Below are 22,478 nucleotides of genomic sequence, written 5' to 3'. Positions count from 1 at the left end.
TGTGAGCCACCATGTGATCCTTCAGCCCAACTCCTAAGAGCCCTGTTTCTTCAATTTCCAAATCTGGAAAGACAAATGTTTACTGGGAGCAAAGAAAGATGCCTGAAGGGAAGGCCAGAACATTCATTGTTGAAGGATTCATAAACCCTTCTACACTTGAATATAAGACTTTCTGAAAGACAGAAGCATTTTGACAAAAGTACAGAAAACTATTGCATGCAGAGAATCCAAGAACAAAGACGGGGAATCAGCTTCAAGGCATTTAATAAAGGCCCAGTGTTGTGCTAGGGCTGTGATCAGAGCACCAACTTCATGTCTGTTGTCACTCTATGGTTGGGAGAACTGGGAGCCAGAATGGTAGAAGACTGCTCATTCTAGGCCAGCTGGGAACTCTACTCAAACCTATCTGATTTGGAGACGACCAGGCACTTAGGAGCCAAGAAAAATGCTGATGTGTGTGATTGCTTTGTGAGCTGCCAGTAGGTCTGAGCTGCTGTATCCAAGACTAAAGGAGATTTGGGGAGCTGCACTTCCCAATTAGCAGACTGCTCTTTCAGCTAAAACGGCAGTCACCTGGGATGCTGCACAGAGGCTTAGCTCCCCAAACTCATCGCATTTCCATAATGTCGCCACTTAAGTCCAACCGTTCCTCTGCCACAAACCAGCTTCACAGCTCTTCCTGGATAGTTCCATCCTGGACACTAAAGCCAGGAAGGCAAAGGCTGCCAAGTTCCTTAAAACATAAAAGAAAAAAAAAAGACTTATCTTAACACCCAGTGTGTATGGTTATAGCACATAGAGAATTCACTCACAGTTGCAAGCTGTAGATCCTTTAAGGAAATAATAAGCTGTTCAAGAGACAGGGACACAGTTAGCTCCAGGCCATGGGCAGCCTGCAACCCACTGAGGTTTCTGTAATTCTCCCATCACTCAAACAGTCCCCCAAATCACTGTCCTGGCAGCTCCCGCTCTGAGACCCAGGAGAGCATTATGTTCTTGGCTTTCCGATCCTTGTCATTTTCTGCTGCAAGAAAAGAGAGAGACCTAAGGAAGTCCTTGGGGGGGGCTCCCATTCCCAAAGATTAAAAACAAAACTCAGAAACAAAGCACGAGGCAGAAGACTGCAGCCTGCCATGGTGGCCTAACACTAACTCCCCATCACTGGCGCCTCATCATTTCCGCACCTCCCACAGAGACCCCCCTCTCGGAGAAGCATTCTGGGTGTCTCCCATTCAGGAGTCCAAGCTCCCAAGATTAGGAAAGAAACATACAGAAAAGCAAAGAAAGAAAATAGATTTATCATGTTACTAGAAATGCATTTTTAATTTAACTCAATCCTTCAAAAACATTACTATGCCTTGCACTTTATGGGGAAAGAAACTGAAGCTCAAACAAAAAAAGATACAGGTAAAAAAGATATAGGAAGCTGTAGACCCAGACCTGGAGGGTTGAGGGATCAATCGTCTCCACTAATATATGAATCCTTCATGTGCCAATTAGAAAAGGAAAAAATTCAAGTTTACTAACTAAGCACCAAGGAAGAAACCAGAAAGTCTTTTTAAGGAAGTCCATATGCTAATATTTTCCCCCACTTTCACCAAGCCATGTGTGGTAGGCAGAATAAGGCCTGCCCCCAAAGATGTACATGGGCTAGTCACAGAGGTATGTGTGTTTGTAAGTTACATGGAAAAAGGAAAACTAGGGTTGATAATCAGCTGATCAGAGATTGGCCTCCCATTTGGGGAAATGGAGAAAGGAGCCACAAGATTAGGAATGTGGGATGTCCCTAGACAATAAATAAACAAACATTTTTAAAGTGGATTCTCTTCTAGAGCCAACGGAGGCTGACATCATACTGTGATCTCATTTCCAACCTCCAGAACTGCAAGATAAAAAAGCTACAGTGCTCTATGCCACTAACGTATGGGAATTTGTTACTGTATCAGTAGAAATCTAACACATCTAACGGGGAAACTGAATCAGTACACAACAAGCTGCTGGCCCTCAGTGTCATATGGGCGGGCTATGAATCTTAGCTGTAGACCTGGAGTCAAATTCCAGCCTGAGACAGTTTGATCCACCCATCCTCTTCACCATGGATGGCCCCACCAAAGAAAACTGACATAATCAGAGCTATCAACCAAAAGTCCACCTTAGTGGGATGCTTTCATTGTGTGGACAGTAAATGAGTAAAGGAGAAGGCTATTTAGAAGCATAGCAAGGCTTATGGAATATATACATATTTCTCTCTCTCCTTTCCAATGCATACTTTCTTTGTTCTTCTTTTCATACAAATACTACCTTGATTACTCCTCTTTGGTAGGAGGCTTCAGTATGACCACCTCCAGACGATGGCTTTCTGTTCCAGTGATGCTCCAACCTTCCAGCCTGTTTCTTCTTGCAGCCAACTAATTTAAATAGTCAGAACTTGAAGAGCACCATAAGCAGGGTTCTTCCGTGTCATCAGTCATGGTCAAGGTAGAGGGCGCCAGGACATTCGCCTTGAAGAGCTGCCTCAGCTAGGGCTTGATGCTGGGCGCTACCTTTCTAAAGGCATCAGAGAGCAGAGAGAAGAGTATTAGCATCTTCAATGCCTCTCTGTATCCTGGAGACTGGCTTATCTTTGTAAACAGAAATGCATCCCCTCTCTTGGCCAGTCTGCTCCCTCCTGTCTTCCTCTCACAGGCCGTGTTGAGCCCGTTCACCCCTGCGACTACTTTTTTTCAGTCCTTCCATCCTTTGATTGACAGTATCTTTTAAAATATGCTAATATATTCACCAAGTTACATTCAAATGAGGCTGGCCTGAGAACCATTCTGTTTATTTTTGGTGACTCTGCATATTTTACAATTTAACTCTCAAAGGAGAAGAATGATTTGCCCAGTTCTTGGAGGGGTAACTCGGACTCACTTTGAACCCTAAGTTCTGCCCATTGCAATAATTAATGATAAAATTATTATTAACAACAGTTCCAGAAATGCAAGTCTTACAGCTTAGTGTGGTAGAGAGGGTCAATAATGGTGTGGGATGTCAGTGATGCTCAGAGTCACACGGCTGTGTGCATCTCGCCGCATTCCCAGTTACTCATAAAAAAACAGTAACGGTTGTCTTCTGCGAAGTGTAGTGCCAGGCATTTTGGGCTTTATATTTCCAACCCTCCCAGTAGCCCTTCCCAACTCCCATAATTAGGAGGAACACAGCTTGAAAGTCTGGTTTCTCCCCTATGAGCTCTGTCTATACCCTTGAGTTCTTAGGAGTCTTCTGTGAATCTCTTTCTCTCTCCGTCAAGTCTCAGCTCAGACTCCATCACCTCTGCAAAATTTTCCTTTGCTCTTTTTGCAAACTCAGGTGTTCTTGCTCCAGCAGCATTCCCCAACTCACCAATACAACCAGAAGCCCACTAAGGACCTTAACAGCAAGGGCTTCATACACAGCTGGGAACAACCATACTGACTCTCACCTCGAAGGAGATGATGTGTTCAGGGAGAAATCAAGAATGCCAAGAAAGCCTCCCTTCCTAGGGCACTGGCCTCATCTGTGGGTCCAGTCATCAGCCTTCTTGAAAAACTGGCATGGGTGCTGCAGCCTTCCCTGTTTCAGTTAACCCTTTGCTGAGTGAGTGTGTGTGTGTGTGTGTGTGTGTGTGTGTGTGTGTGTGTGTGTGTGTAGCACAGCATTCATGTGAAGTTCAGAGGACAAATTGCAGGAGCTGAGTGTCTTCTTGCACCCTATGAGTTCCTGGTTCAGAACGTGGGTGTGGGTCTTCAGACATGGGAGCAAGCACTTTTATCTGCTGAGCCATCTGCTGGCTCAGAAATCAAGTTTCTCTTTCTCTCTCTCTCTTTCTCTCTCTCTCTCTTTCTTTACTTCCTTCCTTCTTCTTCCTTCTCCTCCTCCTCTTCTTCTTCCTCTCCTTTTGTTTTGTTTTGGTTTGGTTTGTTGTTGTTGTTGTATTGAAACAGGGTTTCTCTATGTAGCCTTGGCTGTCCTGGACTTGCTTTGTAGACCAGGCTGGCCTCGAACTCACAGAGATCTGCCTCCCTCGGCCTTCCAAGTGCCAAGATTACAGGCGTGCACCACTATGCCTGGCTGAACTCTGGTTTTTCTTTATCTCCAGACCTACTGTTGGATTCTACACCACCACCCAGGAGCTCCCCCCAGGACTATAATGAGAACTCTTGACATGTCCCTGATAGAAACCAGGACTTGATGAGAGATTGTGCTACCACAGCCATCACCATGTGGCCTTTGTGAGATGTTTCCTCCACAGAAGGCCCATGATTCTTGTTATGAGTTTAATAATAAGATGGTTAAGGAGAAAAGCAGATGAGTTCTGACACATTCTCCCAGGGTGAACCCCTCAGTGCGTGATTCATCTAACTCAGTTTCACAACAGGCTGCACTGACCTCCGTGACTTTATCACAGACTGAAAATGCTAGGTATGGGATATAATAATTAACTGTGTGCTCTAATAAACTAGGTGACAATTAAAGCTGAGGTTGCTAAGCCGTTCTTAAGCAGTTACCATATACGGTGTGATTCTAATGTTTTCTGTCAGAGGACTGAGGAGAAGCATGGGATGACTCCTTCTATTAGTTATGTTTTAATTATTAAGCCGATTATAAGGATGAAGCAACAGGTGATAGCCCAGCTCCTTGCCTGCCGCCTAATTCTTACATCCTTCAGCCATCGGACTGTGGGACTCCCAAGGACAATGTTAAAAAAAAAATGCTTTAGAGTGTATTTTTACTCGTGTCCCTGATCTTATATCAACAGAGGAGGCGTCTAAGACATCAGGATTTCCCAAGCTATGGAGCACATTCAGAGCAGTAAGGTGTCTCATTGAAGTACAGCTTTGATTCAGTAGATCCGTCGGATGCTGAGAACCTATGAATCTTACCAGGCCCCAGGGAAAGCCTGATGCACTAGTCCAGGGAGCACATCTGCACAGCAAGGGCTCCCAGCAGGGCTTCCCACCCTCAATTTAGATTTTTTTCTCCAGATGACAGTTTTGTGTTTCCCCTGGCTGGTTTCAACTCTCCACGCAGTCCCTCCTTTACCTCCTGATCCCTCTACTTCCACATCCCAGGTGCTTGGATTATAGCTGTGTGCCAGCAAGACTTGTCTTGGCTTGGTATTTTGAGCCGTGTATTTCCTTATCGTGAGCAGCTGGTCTTTGCATTGTAGGATACTCAGTAACATCTCTGTACTTCTCCCATCACGCCTCTTCCAAATTCTGACAGCTAAAATGTCACCAGAAACTGCCAGTGCTCTCTGGGAAGCAAAGCCCCGCCCCCTGACACCTGAGGCCTGTTGACTTAACCCGTAGTGGGCTGGGTGAGCTACTTTAGGATGCTTAAGTGTGGCAGACACACTCAACTGCTGACCATTAATCCAGCAGGCAGCATACTCCACTTGTCCCAGGTATTTTACGAGAGAGATTGTCTCGTGTGAACTACTTGAGCCCTTTGCTTTGCATGTTTATATAAACACTTCCCTCCTGATGCTGTCTGCCTTACTTTTAAATCGTGCACTCATCGAGAGATTAATTTTCTTTCCAAAAGCAAGAATGAAATGTTTCTAATAATACACATCTCCACTTTGGCCTACAGAGCTGTAGGCTGTTTGGGAATGTCACACTGAAGCAGAGCCCTCTCCAAAAGGATGAAAGCAAATTTTAGCGAATGTCTGCAAGCCGCCAAAACGGATCGTCTGTGGTGCTGAAATTTTGTGGAACTACGGAAAGGGCCTTCTCGGATATATAAGTAACTAGGTATAGATAAAACATAGACAGGGATACAGGCAGAGATGTCACAGCATGGGACTGACCTCCCGTGCCCCATCTAGGTGGAGACATTTGCATCACTTCACCGCACTGTGATTTTGAACGAGCCCCACCAACTTTCTATTAGGTGACCTCACTGGCAATAAGACACACTTTCCTCCTCTCTCAGATGGATAGCAAAAATCTAACCCGTTAGTCCCTGCTCAGCCCACACTACCCAATACAGCTGCCAGTGTTGAGTGACTATGCAAACGAACTAAAATTAGACAAATTTAGATCTTACAATGCGATTCTTCACCCACAGTGGCCACCTTCAATGTATGCACAACCACAGTGGCCAATGGCTCTGAACCGGAGAAAGATACAAGACATGGTCATCATGGCAGAGAGTCTCCCAGACCGTGCTGGTTTCAGCAGTGAAAAGCTGAGTGCAGATGCGGGTCACGCTACTACTGCCATTGCTTAAGGGTGGGATTCTCACACACAAGGGAAGACGCTCACTCAAGCGTGCTCGTGCATACACACACATACACACACACACACACACACACACACACACACACGCACCAGCAGCAGCAGTACCTGAAGGGGACAGTCAGGAAAAACAGTGTCTCCCCCACCCAAAGACTTGCTAAAGCAAAAACAGATAACAACAACAAAACATTACTATCAATGCTAAGTGGACTTTTTTCCTTACTGCATGTTTCACTCTTTCAAAAACACCAATAATATGGGTATTTGGCATTACTGCATTCTAACATTCCTAATGCAGAAAGAAGACACAGGGAAGTTTAATTTTTTTTTTTTTTTTGGTCTGGGATAACTCAGTAAAGAAATGTCAGAGTCAAGGATGGAACTGAAGTGTGCCTAGCTCCAGAATCCAGATGCTCAAGTCCTCATCCCTTGTGTGTGATGAGCTGGCATGTTACCGGGAAAGCGGTTTCACCTGCTCAGGAGCATTTGGCCCCTGGTCCGCCCACTATGTGTCACAGCTTCAGCTCTGCCTGGATTTCAAGGATATCACAGCATGTGGACATCCAGCCTGCACATCCAACCCTGTGAACTCCCCTGATGACCCCGTGTGTGGTCTCCATTCAAGCTCTGAGAGAAGCCTCCAGATTGCTGGAATAAATGATCCCAGGCATCTAAGAGATGGTCTATGATGGGAGAGGATGGTTCGTTGGCCTCAGACACCCCTCTGAGAAGGACATGGCTACCAGAAGAGCAAAAGGAAGGCTCTCTGGGGTATGTTCACCTTCGTTGTACCAACATCTCCTGGAACATGACGAAGACGCACGCCCCACAATCAGACCCCCGAAACTGAAGCCCTGGGATGTGCACCAGCGCTGTTTGATGGGTTTTGTCTGTTTGCTTGCTTGCTTGCTTTTAACCTTTTTTAGTTTTTACTTTATTTTTTTAACTTTTACTTTAGCACACAAAATATTGGGTTTCGTGAGAGCCTCTTCATACATGTGTCATCATACTTTGTTCTCAAATGGTTTCCTTCCCACTGCTCACCCTATGACGACATGCTTCCCTCTCTCCCCTCACCCCTGTTTATCAATACTGCCTTCCTTCAACACGTGCTCCAGTAACGTCCCTCTCCCCTTAACATGTCTCCTTCCCCTCTCATGATTCCTGTTCTACTTTTGTGTTCTAACAGACACACATGGACGTGCATATGTGTATATAATTTTTATTATGTTTGTTTATTTACGTATTTATTCGTATGTGTTCATATGCACACACGTACCATGACACACATAAAAAGGTCAGAGGACAATTTGCAAGAGTAGGTTCTTTTTTTCCTCACCATGTGGGTCCGGGGGATTGAACTCAAGTCCAAAGAAAGGCCTGGCAGCAAGTTCCTTTATCCACTGGGCCACCTCACCAGCTTTTCAGAAGCTCTTTCTTTCAGTACCATACATATATAAATTTTTGTTACCATACATATAATTTTAAATTTAGGTTCTGTATACAAAGCAAAACATTCAGTGTTTGTCATTCTGGGACTGGATTATTTTTTGCTTAACATAATTATTTTCAGATGTCATCCATGTTCCTGTAAATCCCACTAATTCGTTTATCTTTATGGATGCATAAAATTCTACTATGTGTATGTACCACATTTTCTTTACCATTCAGTCAAATGGTGGACATTTACCCTGGTTCCATTCCCTGGCTATTGTGTGTAGTATAGCAGTAAACGTGGATATTAACTGACATTAGTCCCTTGTCTGGCACATTGTTGGTAAAGATTTTCTCACATTCTGTATACCATCTCTTCACCCTGGTTATTATTTCCTTTGCTATGTAGAAGGTTCCTAACTTCACAGCATTCCATTTGTCAACTCTTAGGATTATTTCCAGTGATGTCGGAGCCATGTTCAGAAAAGCTTTGTCTGTGTCTATGTCTTGAAGTGTTTTTCTTATGTTCCCCCTGGGCGGTTTCAGATTTGATGTTCAGGTCTCGCACTAAGTCCTTGGGTCTGTTTTTCAGTTGATCCTTCTACACAGGGACAGGGTGTCCAGTCTCATCCGTCGCCATGTGGAAATCAAACTTCTCAGAACCATTTGTTAAAGTCACTTCCCTTCCTGTGACACATGTTAGTAACAGTGTTTCCTCACCCATGGGCATATGGTCAACACTAATTGGACTCAAGGAGTTATTAATAATATTTTTAAAACACAGGAAATGAAGCTGGGAGGAAGACGGCTTAGAGGGTCCCAGAAAAGATGGATGAGGATATGAGCAAAATACATTGCGTACATGTATGAAAATTTCAAAGAATAAGTAAAATGTTATTTTTTAAATTTAATTAGGTGGTTGTAACTGTGTGGGTTTATCTCTGGCCACTCTATGCTATCCCGCTTCCCTCCCAGGCCTGTGTTGTGCTGGTACTGTGATGTGTTTGTTACTCTGGCTCTGTGACACATTTTGGATTCAGGTGTTATGATGCCCTCACCATTATTCTTTCTGCTAAGAACTGTTTTTGGTATTCAGAACTCTTAGTGATCTCATGTGGACTTTAAGATTTTTTTCCCTACTTCTGTAAAGAATGTCCTTAAAATTTTGATGGGAATTGAATTGAATCTGTATGTTGTTTTCAATTACATAGCAGTTTTCCCCAAATGAACTCTGCCTATTCGTGAGCATGGACATCCTTCTATTTTCTGCTTTCCTTCTCTCCATGTCTGAAAGTGTTTGTTGTAGGAGTCTTTAATCTCCACTCTTAGGCTTCTTTGTCGGGCTGAGTTGGTTTGTATGGGTATTTCCTGCTTTGTTTCGGTGCACTGTATGTGCAGTTGCTCTGGTTTCTTTCTTGACGAATTCATTTACTGGTGTGCTGGTTTGAATGATAAATGTCCCCCACAGTCTTAGGCAATTGAACACCTGGTCTTCAGTTGGTGGAGTTGTTTGAGAGAGGTTTAGATGGTGCAGCCTTGCTGAAGGAAGTGGATCACTTCCTCCAGCCCACTCCGAGTTTGAAAAGCCTCCTACCACTTTCAACTTGCTCTCTCCAATTCCAGCTCCTGGTTGAGGACGCGAGCGCTCAGCTTCCTCCTCCAGCTGTCATGCCGGCTGCTTGCTGCCTTACGTCGTCATCGTGAAGACTCTTTCTGATTTGAAACTGTAAGCCCAAATTAACCCTTCCTTCTTTCACACCAAAGAGGAAACCAGATTCCAGTACAGATAACTGTGAGTCATCATGGGGTTGCTGGAATTGAACTCAGGACCTCTGGAGGAGCAAACAGTGCTCTTAATTATTGAGCCATTTCTCCAGCCCCCAACCCTTCCGTTTATAGTTTGCTTTTGGTCATGGTGCTTTGAAACAGCATAAACAGCTACTGATTTTTGTATTCTATTACTGTGCTAAAGGTGTTTTATCAGGAACGCTATCTATTTATGCTCACAAATAAGTATAGTCTTCACTTGTCATCAAGGAAAATTCTCTTCGTAACAGATGATGACCACTACAAAAACCACAACCAATTCAAGCCCTCATAGCTAGAAGCCTTCTTTCTTTTTTCAAAAGATTTGTTTGTTTGTCTGTTTTATGCATGTTGGTGTTTTGTCTTCATGTATGTCTATTATATGAAAACAGTGCCTCTGGAGACCAGAAGAGGGTGTTGGATCCCTGGAAATGGAGTTACAGACAGTTGTGATCTGCCATGTGAGCGTAGAAAAGCAAACCCAGGGCCTCTGGGAGAGCAGTGCTGTGAGCCTCTGAGCCATCTCTCCAGACCTTAAACTTTCCTTTTATAACTGCTTTTGCTTTGTAGATTGTGCTTTCATTTTCATTTTATTCTAGGAGCTTTTAAAATTTCTCCCTGAGTCCCTGATTTTGATGACTCAGTGGTCATTCAAGAGTATATTGTTTAATCTCCATGTGTTGGTCTAGTTTCTATAGTTTTTCTTGCTATTTTTGAACTATGATATGATAAGATACAAAAGAATATTTCAACCCTTTTCTATTTATTAAAAGTTACTCTGTGACCTAAAATGTAGTCTACTTTTGAAAAGGTTCTATGGGCTGCTGAAACATATTCTATTTCTTAAGTCTATGTAAACCTATATTGTAGCATAATTCTGAGGTTTCTTTGTTGATTTGCAGTTTGGATTGCCTGTCTGGAGATGAGAGTGGAATAATGAATCACCCAGTATTATTGCATCAGAACATCAGAACCTATGATTCTTTTGTTTTTTTTGTTTTGTTTTGTTTTTTTTTGTTCCATCAGTGTGTTGTTTTGTTTTTTAATAAAAATAGAAGCCCCAACATTTGATGCATATATACTTACAATAGAGATACCTTCATTAATGAATTAATTAATGAATTGGTTATTTTTAAATTAAAGTGTAATAATGTTCTTTATCTCTTCTGGATGACTTTGATTTGCAGTTTACTTTATCAGCTATCATAATAGCTGTGTGTGCTGCCTAGGCTTTCTGTCAAATTGACATAGGTTACAGTCATCTGGACAGAGGAGAACCTCAGCGGAGGAAAGGCGTCCACCAGGTAGTCTGTGGGGGGGGGGGCGGCCCATGGCACAGTCCTCGCTAGTCCTGAGGTATATAAGAAAAGTATATAAAGTATGAGGAGCAAGACAGTAAGTAGTACCCCTTCATAGCCTCTGCATCAGCTCCTGCCTCCAGGTTCCTGACTTGAGTGCTTGCCCTGACTTCCCTTCATAGTGGACTGCAACTGTAAAATGAGGTAAACCCTTCCTCCCCAAATTTCATATGGCTGTTGTGTTTTAATCACAGCAATAAAAACCCTACATAAGACACTGTGATTTTGATTTCTGTTCATCTGACAGATTTTTCCCCCCTTATACTTTGTCTATTTCTTTACTAGGAAGGTATGTATCTTGGTGACAAAAGAGGTTGACTCCAGGTTTTTAATCTAGTCAGGAAGTCTGTGTCTCTTTATTGATGAGTTGAGGCCATTTACATTTATGGTTACTATAGAGGGATGTTTTATAGTTCCTGTAATTTTGTTGTTTGTTTTTCTGGTTGGTTCTTTCTTTCTTTCTTTCTTTCTTTCTTTCTTTCTTTCTTTCTTTCTTCATACTCTCCAACAGTGTTAGGAACTCTGCTGGTTTAGTGTGTTAATCGTAATAGATTCTTTTCTAGCTCTCCTTTGTTTAGCCATTTCTCACTTGGAATTTATTCTCCCCCGTGCTCCTGTGGTTAAGACTACCTTCATTCTCTATGTATAGTATCCCCTTAAGTGCAATCTGCACTGATGGCTTGATAGTCATGAACTTGACATGTCCTCATTTCTCCATCAAATTTGAAAGGTGGCTTTGCTGGATATAGCAGTCTCGGCTGACAGTCATTTACTTTAAAGATTTGAAAGCTAGATATTGCCCCATCCCTTGTGTTGTATTTTTGTCCTTTTGACTACCATATGCTGTGGGAAGGTTCTTCTCTGGTCATATCTACTTGGGGTTCTAAATGCTTCTTACACTTGAATGTTTCTTTCTCTAGATTTATGAAATCTTCTGCCATAATTTTGCAGCCTAGATTCTCTCTGTCTTTAGTGTTTTCCGAGGCTCCGCCTTCCACCCCATCCCGTGGGTTCTTTAATTTGTTCTCTTCCTGTTATCTGAGTTCTTGGATGTTATGGTCACACTCATTTGCCTTTTCTATGTTAATACATGGATGCATTGTTTTAACAGCCTGTTGTGTAACTCCTGGTGTTCTTTCTTCTGCTTGGTAGAGTCTCAACAAAAACAAAAAATATTCCTCTGGGTGGAGAGATGGCTAGGTGGTTAAGAGCACTGCCTGCTCTTCTAAATGACCCAGCACCTACATCAGTTCACGATTGCCTTTGACACCAGCTCCATAGGAACAGATGCCCTCTTCTGGCTTCCAAAGATATTTGCACACAGACACATACCTGTAAAACATAAATAAATAAATCTTTAAGAGGAATTATTTCCCAGATAAGGGTAGATTCAGTCCTAGAGCACTTGCCCGGCATGCATGAGTTCAATTCTCAGTACTAGAAAAACACCCACAGTGTATAGGGGCTGCAGTTAAGAGCACTGGCTACTGTTCCGCAAGACTAATGTTCAAGTCCCAGCCACCACAGGACTGCTCACAACCGTCTGCAACTTTATTTCCAGAGGATCTCATGCCTCCTTCTGCCCTCTGTGAGCACTGTATGTACATGGTCCACAAAGATATGTGCAGGCAAAACACAAAAGAAAGATAGGTAAATCTTTTTAATTTTTCCAGTAGTAAAATAAAATTCAAATTGGACAAATGTAAGAGTAATTTTTAAAAGCATAAGAGTATTTTAGGTCTAATGAAATTAAGGTAAAAATGCTACTCAAGAAAGAATAATTTTTAAAAGCATAATTGTATTTTTAGATCCAATAAAAGTAAAACTTCTACTCAATATAGGTGGAGAGAAGGAGACAGGTAGAGGGGGGAAGGGAAGAAAACATTGCCTAAGAATGAAAAATGCATAAATAACATTATATGAATGTCTAAAGGGGAATAAAGACATAGAAAAGTTAAAGCTACAATAGAAGTTTTAAAATCTACTAAACATGTATGGAAAGAGCAAATGTGGGGTTTTAAAAAAAAGTAAGACCTTGGATGAGCTTCTTCTCACAGCGTGTGGATGGCGGAGGAAACTCAACTGTGGACTATTGTACCAATTTCTGATGCCTGCCTCTGCTACAGGGGATCAGCGGCCTCTGCTGGCCACGCTCAGTTCTACATTCTGTAAGTGAGCAGACAAACCCTTCTTCCAGCTCCCCATATCATAGCCCCACCACACACCAGGGAAAGGCTGTTTCAGCTTAGGGGTGTCTCCTGGATGCGCTGGGAGTGTGAAGGCAACCACATCGCTGAGGCCGCTTTAGGAAGAGGACCTGCCTCCTTGCTGTAAAGGTCTGCTGAGTTCTAATCACCCTGCTGGAGGAACGCAGTGTGGAGGACATCTTGGAACTTCAGAGTTTGTCTGTCGGTGAAGGACAGATCAGTAACTCCAGAAATTGACTGGTCCACCTGCCTCAAGCTCAGGTCCATCGGGCATCAGGTAATTCTTGGTTGGTGATGTCTGTTCCGCTCCATTGTGCGACCTCCCCTTGTGTATGCCCTCTCCAGAGTGTCCCCTTTCCTCCTGTGGCCTGTCCCAGCAGACCCTTCTTTGGTTGCAACAGTTGCCCTGAGCCTCCTTCCACTCAGGCGCTGTGCCGGGCCAAACTGAGGCCCCTGCCTGTGATGCCCCCTGGTCTCGAGCCCCTGAGGAAGCGTGGTGTTTAAGAATAGAGTCTCCCTCACGGAAGAGGCTGGCCACTGCCTTCTGAGGCATATAGCGCAACAAGTGGGATTTCTCTCCTCCACTGACCCATCTTGCAGAGAAGTCGCTTTGTCCATAACTCATGAGGGCTGTGAGCTTGCCCTGTGGGTGTGTGGTCTGCACTTCATTCTGGCTCGCCTTTAGAAGAGACCTCTGAGCAGACAAACCATGACCTCCCTGCCCCTTACCCTATCTCACCCCTACCTAGCCCCCAGACTCCAAGAACTCTGCTTGAATAGCCTGGTGGAGGATTCTGGTGCAGCTTGAAAACCACAGCCTTTGCCACACACACACACCACAAATACACACACACATATTTACACACACCACAAATACATACATACACACATACACACACACAAATGTCTGAACAGTGGAGTTCAGAGAGCTTTCCAGTTGGTGAACCTCGGAAGCCCTGTGACATACCCTGAGGAGTCTAATAAATATGTGAACGTAAAGGACTTCCCTGAGTTGTTTGACCATTCTAGCAAATTAGCAAGAGTGATGGGAACTCCCAATTAAGAACTGGCCAGTCAAGGGGAGAAATTACACAATCACATTTTAATTGAAAGAAATAAAATCAAAGTAAAGAGCTGGTCAGTCATAAATACTAGTGGCCCAGACATGTGGCTGGCATGTAAAGTGGGTGTTGTCTCGTGGAACTGTCTCTAAGGTTTTGAGGTGGTTAACACCTTAAAGTGAGAGGAATCTAGACCCTCGGTGGTGCCCAGAAAACTGGAGTATCGCTTACTGGTGCCAGGACACAGCACGAGACTTAAGGCATGGTCTTCACTATTCCGGGTGTGATTGATTGCTATGTGTTAATGATCCACACCATTTGTAAGGACCTGTAAGCTGAAGTCTTTGGCTGTGGAGGTCTCTGGGACATTGTTGACATTGTTGAGATGTGTATGAAATCTCTGCCCAAATGGAGTCCTGTGAGAAGCCACTGAAATATTGAGGTCCTTGTGGAGCCTTTGCCACTGTTCTGATGTGAAATCTTCCCAGTTTCTTCAAAACGTTTTGGATGGATTTTGTGAAAACTGAAGGGAAGGTTGTGCTTCACCTCTGACCTTCTGAGGATGGAAGGAGCAGGAACAGCACCTGCCTCACAGCCCTTCCTGTGTCTTCAGTTGATTAGTTCAGTCCCTGGAGCCAGAGGATTCTCAACGAGGCAGGCAGAAGCAGACGATGCCAAAATCAGAGAGAGCCTTGAGCCTCCAGGGAGTTCTAGAATAGCTACGCTCCTGTGTCTTGGTTACCATTCCTGTTGACTTAATGAAACAGTATGACAAAAGCAAGCTAAGGAAGGTGGGGTTTATTGACTCCCAGTCCCAGGTGATGGCAAAGGAGCAGGAAATTGAAGCAGCTGGTCACATGACCTCCGCAAACAGGAAGCAGAGAGTGCTGAAACTTGTGCTTCACCTGCAGGCCAGAACCCGCCATGTGGTAATTGCTGGGACTTGAGCTCAAGACCATCTGGAAGAGTAAGCAGTGCGCTTAACCTCTGAGCCATCTCTCCAGCCAGATCTCTCCTTCTTCTAGTCACAGATCCCATCACCAGAAATGGTGTCACCCACAGTGGGCAGGCCTTCCTGAGCCAGGTAACCTAACCATGATAATCTGTCCCAGGCCTGCCCAGAAGACCCTCTCCTCTCCCAGGTGATTCTACACCTCAAGCCCACACTGAGAGATTCACTGTCAAGCTGTAATTCAAGAAGCAAGCACACAATTGGTCATTTGCAAATCTTCAGGTCTGGAGTCTTCCAACCACACAGCCTGGTAACATACCAAGATTCCTATATTAAACAGTAACCATATAAGCCCTGAGGCGATTGAATGGACTCAATGGCATTGTTAACTTGGAAAAGATTTAGTGAGGTTTCCTTTCTGGTTTTTAGAAACATTGTTTTAACTCAGTTATACTTTTCAGGGCCTTGCTGAAGCTTAGAGGCATAAGGACAGGCCCCAGCATGGCTGCATGTTGCCAAGCCTACCTACAGAAACTATACAAAAACAAGAGAGTGGTTCCATCACTGGCTTGGCAAGCATGGTCATCAGATCCCAGGGCCCTGTCATCCGTAAATTTGGGGCAGAAGGCAGGACATTGTCCCTATTAATTTAATTCTTATGCTTACAACAAGGGTCTGGAATATTGCAGTCACTGACTGGCATTGTCTAATCTGTTTGGAAAGCTACTTGGGAGGACAGTTTGATTCAAACAGGTCCACAGAGAAATTATGTGAGAGGGCACGTGAATGTTAATGTCAATTAAAACTACCTAATGGTCCTGCGTGGAGGGATGAAGACCGCATGGGCTGAGCAGAAAGCGTCCATCCTTGGGGTTGTAATTCTCTGTCAGAAGTCCTACCCACAACAGTGATGAGATCCTCAGCAAAAACAAATGACCTCATTAATTAAATAGGTTAGCACTCCCACCACGCTGTCCTGAATCGCTCGCTCCTCTGCTTTCCAGGAGAGGCACTTTTGAGCCAGATTAGATGCCGAAGATGAACCTGTTTGCGCTAAAGGCAATTGCAAAGGTAACCACATGGGCAGGTGTGCTGCTGCACATCTGCAGTCCCAGCCCTTGGGAGATGGATGTAGGATGACGGTAGGCGGAGGGTTAGCCTGGGCTACATGGACAGACTGTCTCAAAAACAACCAGCCAATAAAGATAACCCAGCTTACCCCCATCTGCTGAGCGCAGTTCCTGAGCACACCGCCTGACAGGAGAAGGTAGTAAAGGACCCCTTGGATTTGTAAAATCTTTTCCTGTCTTACTTGAAAACGTGCTGCAGTTGTTTTGTCCACTGAGCCCATGTTGCTGAATACCTTCCACTCTGTTCTAATCACACGTGCAAAGCAGTAAGTAGGACATGCTAAGACCATGGTTCTACAGGAGGGGTTACCTTCTCAGGTTGAGTCCCTTGTTCTTTGTATTGTCTGAAAGGAGCACCCCTTCTCGTTGTAAGCCGCTTACTGTTCTTCTCTGACACTCTTAAGAACAGTGAGTGACCCTTTCTCATTCAAATGGGCTTCCCGGGAGCCTGTCCTGGCAGCTGTATCATCCCCCTTAAAGAACACACTGGCTTGAATAACATGACAATTCATCCTTCTGTCATTTCATTCAGAAGCAGAAGGCCCAACAGGGCTGTCAAGGTAGCCATAAAATGCCGCTCGTTTTTAGTAGACTCTCTTTAGTGGTTAATTCCACCCTTAAGGCTCCTTTGTTGTCCCCAGGTGTTCACTGAAGCAATAATCGCCACACTCACAGCCAGAGCAGTGAGAAAGAGGGAGGCAGGAAGAATGGATGCTCTTATTTGAGCATCTCTTGAGCATCTCTTCCCAGACTCATGCTGAAATTTGATTGCCACTATACCAGTATGGAGGTATTTAAGAGATGATGAGCTCATGAGGGCTTCTTACTCTCAAGAAAATTGGTGCATCATTCTGGGAGGAGGCTCCTAATACAAAGATAAAGTTCAATTGGTTTTCTCTCTCTGACTCTTAAAATCTCACTTGACACAGCCACATTAGGACCATTAGGACTCTGCATGGAAGCTTTTGTCAGATGTGAGCCCCGCACCCTTAAACAACTCAGCCTTACAACTTTTAAACCAATTAAATCCCTTCCTGTTAAACTACCCAGTCTGTGGCACTCCGTTATATTAGAGAAAATTGAACTCACACAGCAAACACTCCAAGAATTTAAGTTTTTGACTCCCACACGTCTTCACTTTCCTTAAAATCATGTTGACTTTTAAATTCAGCCATAAGTTCTTGTACACTTGCTTCTGAAAAGTGGACACCACACACACATACTTTGAGCACAACATGCCACTAATAACTAAGAGGAGGCGGAAATATTGATGTGTGGCTTCTCTCTAGATCTGTTTTCCGGGAGAAGCAAGCTGCCACACTGTGGAGGGACACTAGCCTGCCAACAGCTGGCAAGAACTCCCCAGCCCCCTGAAGTAGACCGGAAGGCTCGGATAAGCTTTAGAGGTCTTGCCATCATTTTGGCCATAGCTTCCTGAGTGATCCCGAACCAGAAACCACCACCGAAGTTACTCCAATCCTTTACTCACAAAATCCATATGAAGCGATAAACTTGCATTGTGCTAATGTGCTAAGTTTGAAAATATTTTGTTACCCAGCAATAGAAAAGTAATAAGAAGGAGGACTGTGAAATACTGGCCTCGGCCACCATTGTGTAGACAATGACAGTTTCTGTCAAGACGTAGCTGCCACTTCTCAGAGTGCACAGCCAGACTACATTTTCCACCCCCCTCGAAGTTGGATGTAACCATGTGATCAAAATCTCTCTAATACACTATGGAAATAAGAGATAGACATTATGTCCAGCCTTGGCCAAAAGGCTGTACCCATGCCTCTCCAGACATTTTCTCTTTCCAACGAATGTTTTCTCTCTTTGCAGTCCAACGCAAATAGCTATGAGAAGACCCTCAGAGAGGCCACTGCCAGAGGACTGTTGTCACCGCTGTACGTTACGCCCAGGAACTGAAGCACCTTTCTGACCTCTCGCTCATGCACAGAGGTGAGCGCCTTCTTATAATGTCCCACAGCTAAAGGTTCAGCAAGGCCTGGCTGCTGGTTACAACTCCAGCTTGATCCTGAATCCATCTTTGTGCCCTCCTGCCAACCCCCTCTCCATGAAGGGGGGTTTTCAGTGCCTGAAACTTGACATCTGGCACCCTCTACAGCTTGTACAGTCTTGCTAAAGTGCTTTACCCACCATGAAATCTCACAATTTAGTCGAGGTCCCCCTAAAGACAAGATAAGTGCAACGTGCAAACACGTAGATCCTTCAAATGGCTCGAAAGGTTAGCAAGTCTTAATTGTCTGTAAATCTGTAAATTGCGGGAAGTATTTATGCAATGTTGTATCTATCAACACGGACCATGAAACTGGATTTTCTAATTTCAAACCCAGCTTGAATTACTAAACCAGACTGACTGAGGAATAGTCGGACTTCAGAAAGCAATTTCTCTCTCTCTGATTTACCACTAGATGGCAGCTACACCCCAGGAGAGGGCTGCCTCCTCCCTCTGACCCCGCCAGGCTCTGCCCTTAAATTGGAGTAACACACAATTCAGCCCTAACCGCTGGAAAAAAAAGGGGGGGGCAGGTCCTAGCAGATAAGATTGGCCCAGGACAGCTCCCTCCTGAAAAGAAGAAGAAGAAGAAGAAGAAGAAGAAGGAGGAGGAGGAGGAGGAGGAGGAGGAGGAGGAGGAGGAGGAGGAGGAGGAGGAGGAGGAGGAGGAAGGGAGGGAGGGAGGGAGGGAGGGAGGGAGGGAGGGAGGGAGGAAAGGGGGAGGAGAGGGAGGGAGGGAAAGAAAGAGAAAGAGAAAGAAAAAAGAAAGAAAAGAAAGAAAGAAACAGAAAGAGAAAAGAAAGGAAAGGAAAAGAAAATAAGAGAAAAGAAGAAAAGAAAAGGATGGTCCCCATCCCGCCCTTCCACCTCTTTTCTTACAAGCTCTATGGATGGTTTGTTCTTCCTGTCTTCCTCCAATGATAAAATTGCCTTGGCCGCCTTTTCGCTCCCTTTCCCACAGGCAGGGCCCAGCTGGCTACTGTCTTACACCATCTGCTCCACTAACTGTGCTGAGGAGAAGGGGGCCTCATCCCCCACCACCACCACCACCACCACCACCACCACCACCACCCCCCCGCTCCCCAGTGTTCCTCTAGGAACTTAAGACATCTTGAGAATTGTCAGGTGTGGAGAGTGCCAGGTAGAAGAAGAAGAGGGACAGACTGGAACAAGGGAGGGGAGAATGTGTTTAAATAGAGACATGGGAGCTGGGGAACAACCACACACACACACACAAACACACACACACACACACACACACACACACACACACACACACACACCTTGGACATATTTCCCAAGGGTTTGGTTTCTTGGTTTGTTTGTTTGTTCGTTCTATGGTGATGGTCTGCCGTTGTGGGTATTAAACTACAATGTACAGATAACACCGGAGCAAGGTGAAAAGCAAGGATGTGAACATGTGTGCCTCTTTCTCCCTACGGTCAGCCATGCTACCCCACCCTTGCTAGCCTCAACCCCAAGCTCCCATGCACTCTGACTTGGCAATGGGTAACAAGGCTTTATGAAAATCTCCAGCCTGCTCTGAAGAGAGATCAGAATGTCTAGCAAGGGCCTGTGTCTTAAGTCTGTATTCCTGAGGGGTGGGGAGTGGGAGAGAGAAATGATCGCTGCATTCCAGCCTTGGTCTCCGCGGCCTGTTGCAGTACTACAGCAGAGAATCCTGCAGCCCTACCCATGTCACAGACTACTGTGAGGACCAAGTGACATCCAGACACTGCCAGGTACCTTGCTGACCATCGTGGAGTTGTGCAGCTCTTCCAGACTAAGACAGCGTAGGAGAATCCGAAACCTTAGTGGAATTTGAGACACACTCTTGCAGAGTGGAGGAAAACATTAAATGACTCAAGAGGACAGACATACTGGGCCAAGAATAGAATGTGGGGGGAAATAATGAATGTATGAGGTACTATACATGCCAAATAAGTCAATTTAAACATCCTATTAAATATGTGTACTTCAAAACATTATATTTTACAAGGTAGGTATATACACTTTTTTAATTTTAGAAAAATACAAACAAATTATTTGAATTTGAAAAGAAAAAAAATCATGATGTGAGAAGTCTCTTAAGTCAAAAGACCTGGTATCCTTCATAAATAAAAAGCAGGGGTAGGAAAAAAAAAAGAGAGAAAGGAGAGAGAGATTTTTCAGGACACTGGGTACCAAGAGCCGCAGCTGTATGCTGTTTGAACACTTTCAGAAGAAACTGACTGTAAGAAGGTGACAGTCATAGAAACCTGAGTGCTAAGTAGGCAGGTAATGAAGGAATATTTCATTTCCAGTGGATTTGCGGTTATGGGTTTTTAAAGCAGAAAAAGAAATGAGGGATGCTTTGACTCCTGTGATATAAAAACATCACTACTGCTTTAACAATGCTCAGAAGAGATGAGTTAAATATGTTTAAATTTCTAAAAAAGTGTACGAAGGAAACATTTTTAAAAAGAGTGAGCACTGATCGTTGTTACTTTTGCATTGTGGGTACATACAGTGGTAAATCAGGCAACTTTTCCTATTGTATGTTGACAATGTTTCATAATAGGTTTTTGTTTGTTTTAATTGAGGAAAAGCCCTGGAAGGAACTCAAGAGATTGTTAGAAAGAGTGGAGAAGACATAGTTACCAATCGTGATAAGACAAAAGAGCAACTATGAAGGACCTGAGGAGGGAGTCGCCAGGGGAGGTGAGGCCAGTCTTAAGAACATCCCAGAAGGAGCAAGTCCTTCTCCACAAGCAGACACTCTCAGAGGCCTTGCACCTTTCACTGGGCTTTACTAAAGAAACCAACTTATCCGAGTTTGTTTAGAGTGTTCCTACTTTTAGCTCTGAAAATTTCACATTGGGAAACCCACCCATCTCCAAGCATGGGGGATTGGTCACCCCAGCATCCCATTGTTACATGGAAAATTGAACTGACCAGGAAAAAGGCAGCAGAGTTTAGCTGGAGAAATTATGAGCTACAGGCTTAGCAATGACGCTGAAAACGAGGCCATTGCCAAGAACTGTTTACTTCCACATCAAACAGCAACAGCAACAAACCTCGACAGCAACCTCATCACCTCAAGACACCGTGAAGCCTACGGCTCTCAAGAGCAAGCTGGCTCCTCACCTCCACTGCTCTGCTAGAGGGAGCCTGCAGATGCCGTGGCTGCTGTCCGAGCCTGACCTCTAATTTCAACTACTTTATGTCTATATTCCACACGAGTACTCGCATATATTAAGAACACGCATTTCACATGTATCTTTAGGCAATTGCAATATGCATCTTCTCATTTATTTCTTATAAAAACTTCATGGTGGAAGCCAGTGAGGTGGCTCAGTAGGTAAAGGGGCTTACCACCAAGCCAGCGACCAAGGAGGCTGGCCTGAGTGGTGGAAAAACAAACAAACAAAAAACAAAAACCTACTCCCAACTCTGGCAAGTCGTCCTTTGATCACCCCCACCATCCCACAAACACACACACACATGTACTCACACCTGCTATACACACAAAACAAATAAATGGGTCAGTTAACAAATTAAGGCTTAGAGAACTAATTTGTGCAAGGCCAAACAGAGAAGAGCAATATACCTCATTATCTGCCACATGGGGTTTTGTACGAAATAGTGGATTATTATATATGTAAAAGTTCCCGGAATAATGACTAGTATAGAAGAAACTATGGATTAGGGATTAATTTATTGATGATTAGTTAAGTACCACGTAGCCACACCCTGCAGGGGGAGGAGAAAGCATGGAAATCTGGATTTAAAGAAAAATAGCTTCCTGTCTGCACTGAAGAACAATTTTATCCCAGGGCTCCTTAGCACTTGGTACCTCCAGTTTTATAAGCTGAATGGAGCATAAAGAGGCACCCACATCAGAGAAGTGAAATCCACAAAATCCTTCAAAGTCAAATTCCCTGAGGGAGCCCTTGCCACTTACCTGTCCTTCCTTGACTCCCTAACCAGACTGTCAGCTTCTATGGAGGAGCCAAGCATTTCTCACAGAGCCAACCCTCTCCCTGCCAAGCTTTGCCCAACTAGAAATCCTCCCATCTTTCCAAGTCAAGGAAACCAAACGCTTGAGATGGAAGAGCCCATGGCTTTGACTTGACCGTCCTTAAACTTCCCTGGTGACTTTGGAGAAAGCCTTTTTACACTCCGCAGAGGAAGCCTCCGATGTACCATTGCTAGTAGCAAGGTCCCCCTCCTGCCTCACTGTCCCACTAGCAGCGGCTCCCATGCCCTCTGAA

This window comes from Meriones unguiculatus, chromosome 11 (genome assembly GCF_030254825.1).
Source record: "Meriones unguiculatus strain TT.TT164.6M chromosome 11, Bangor_MerUng_6.1, whole genome shotgun sequence".
NCBI lineage: Eukaryota > Metazoa > Chordata > Mammalia > Rodentia > Muridae > Meriones > Meriones unguiculatus.
Note: the sequence above shows the minus strand (reverse complement) of the source record.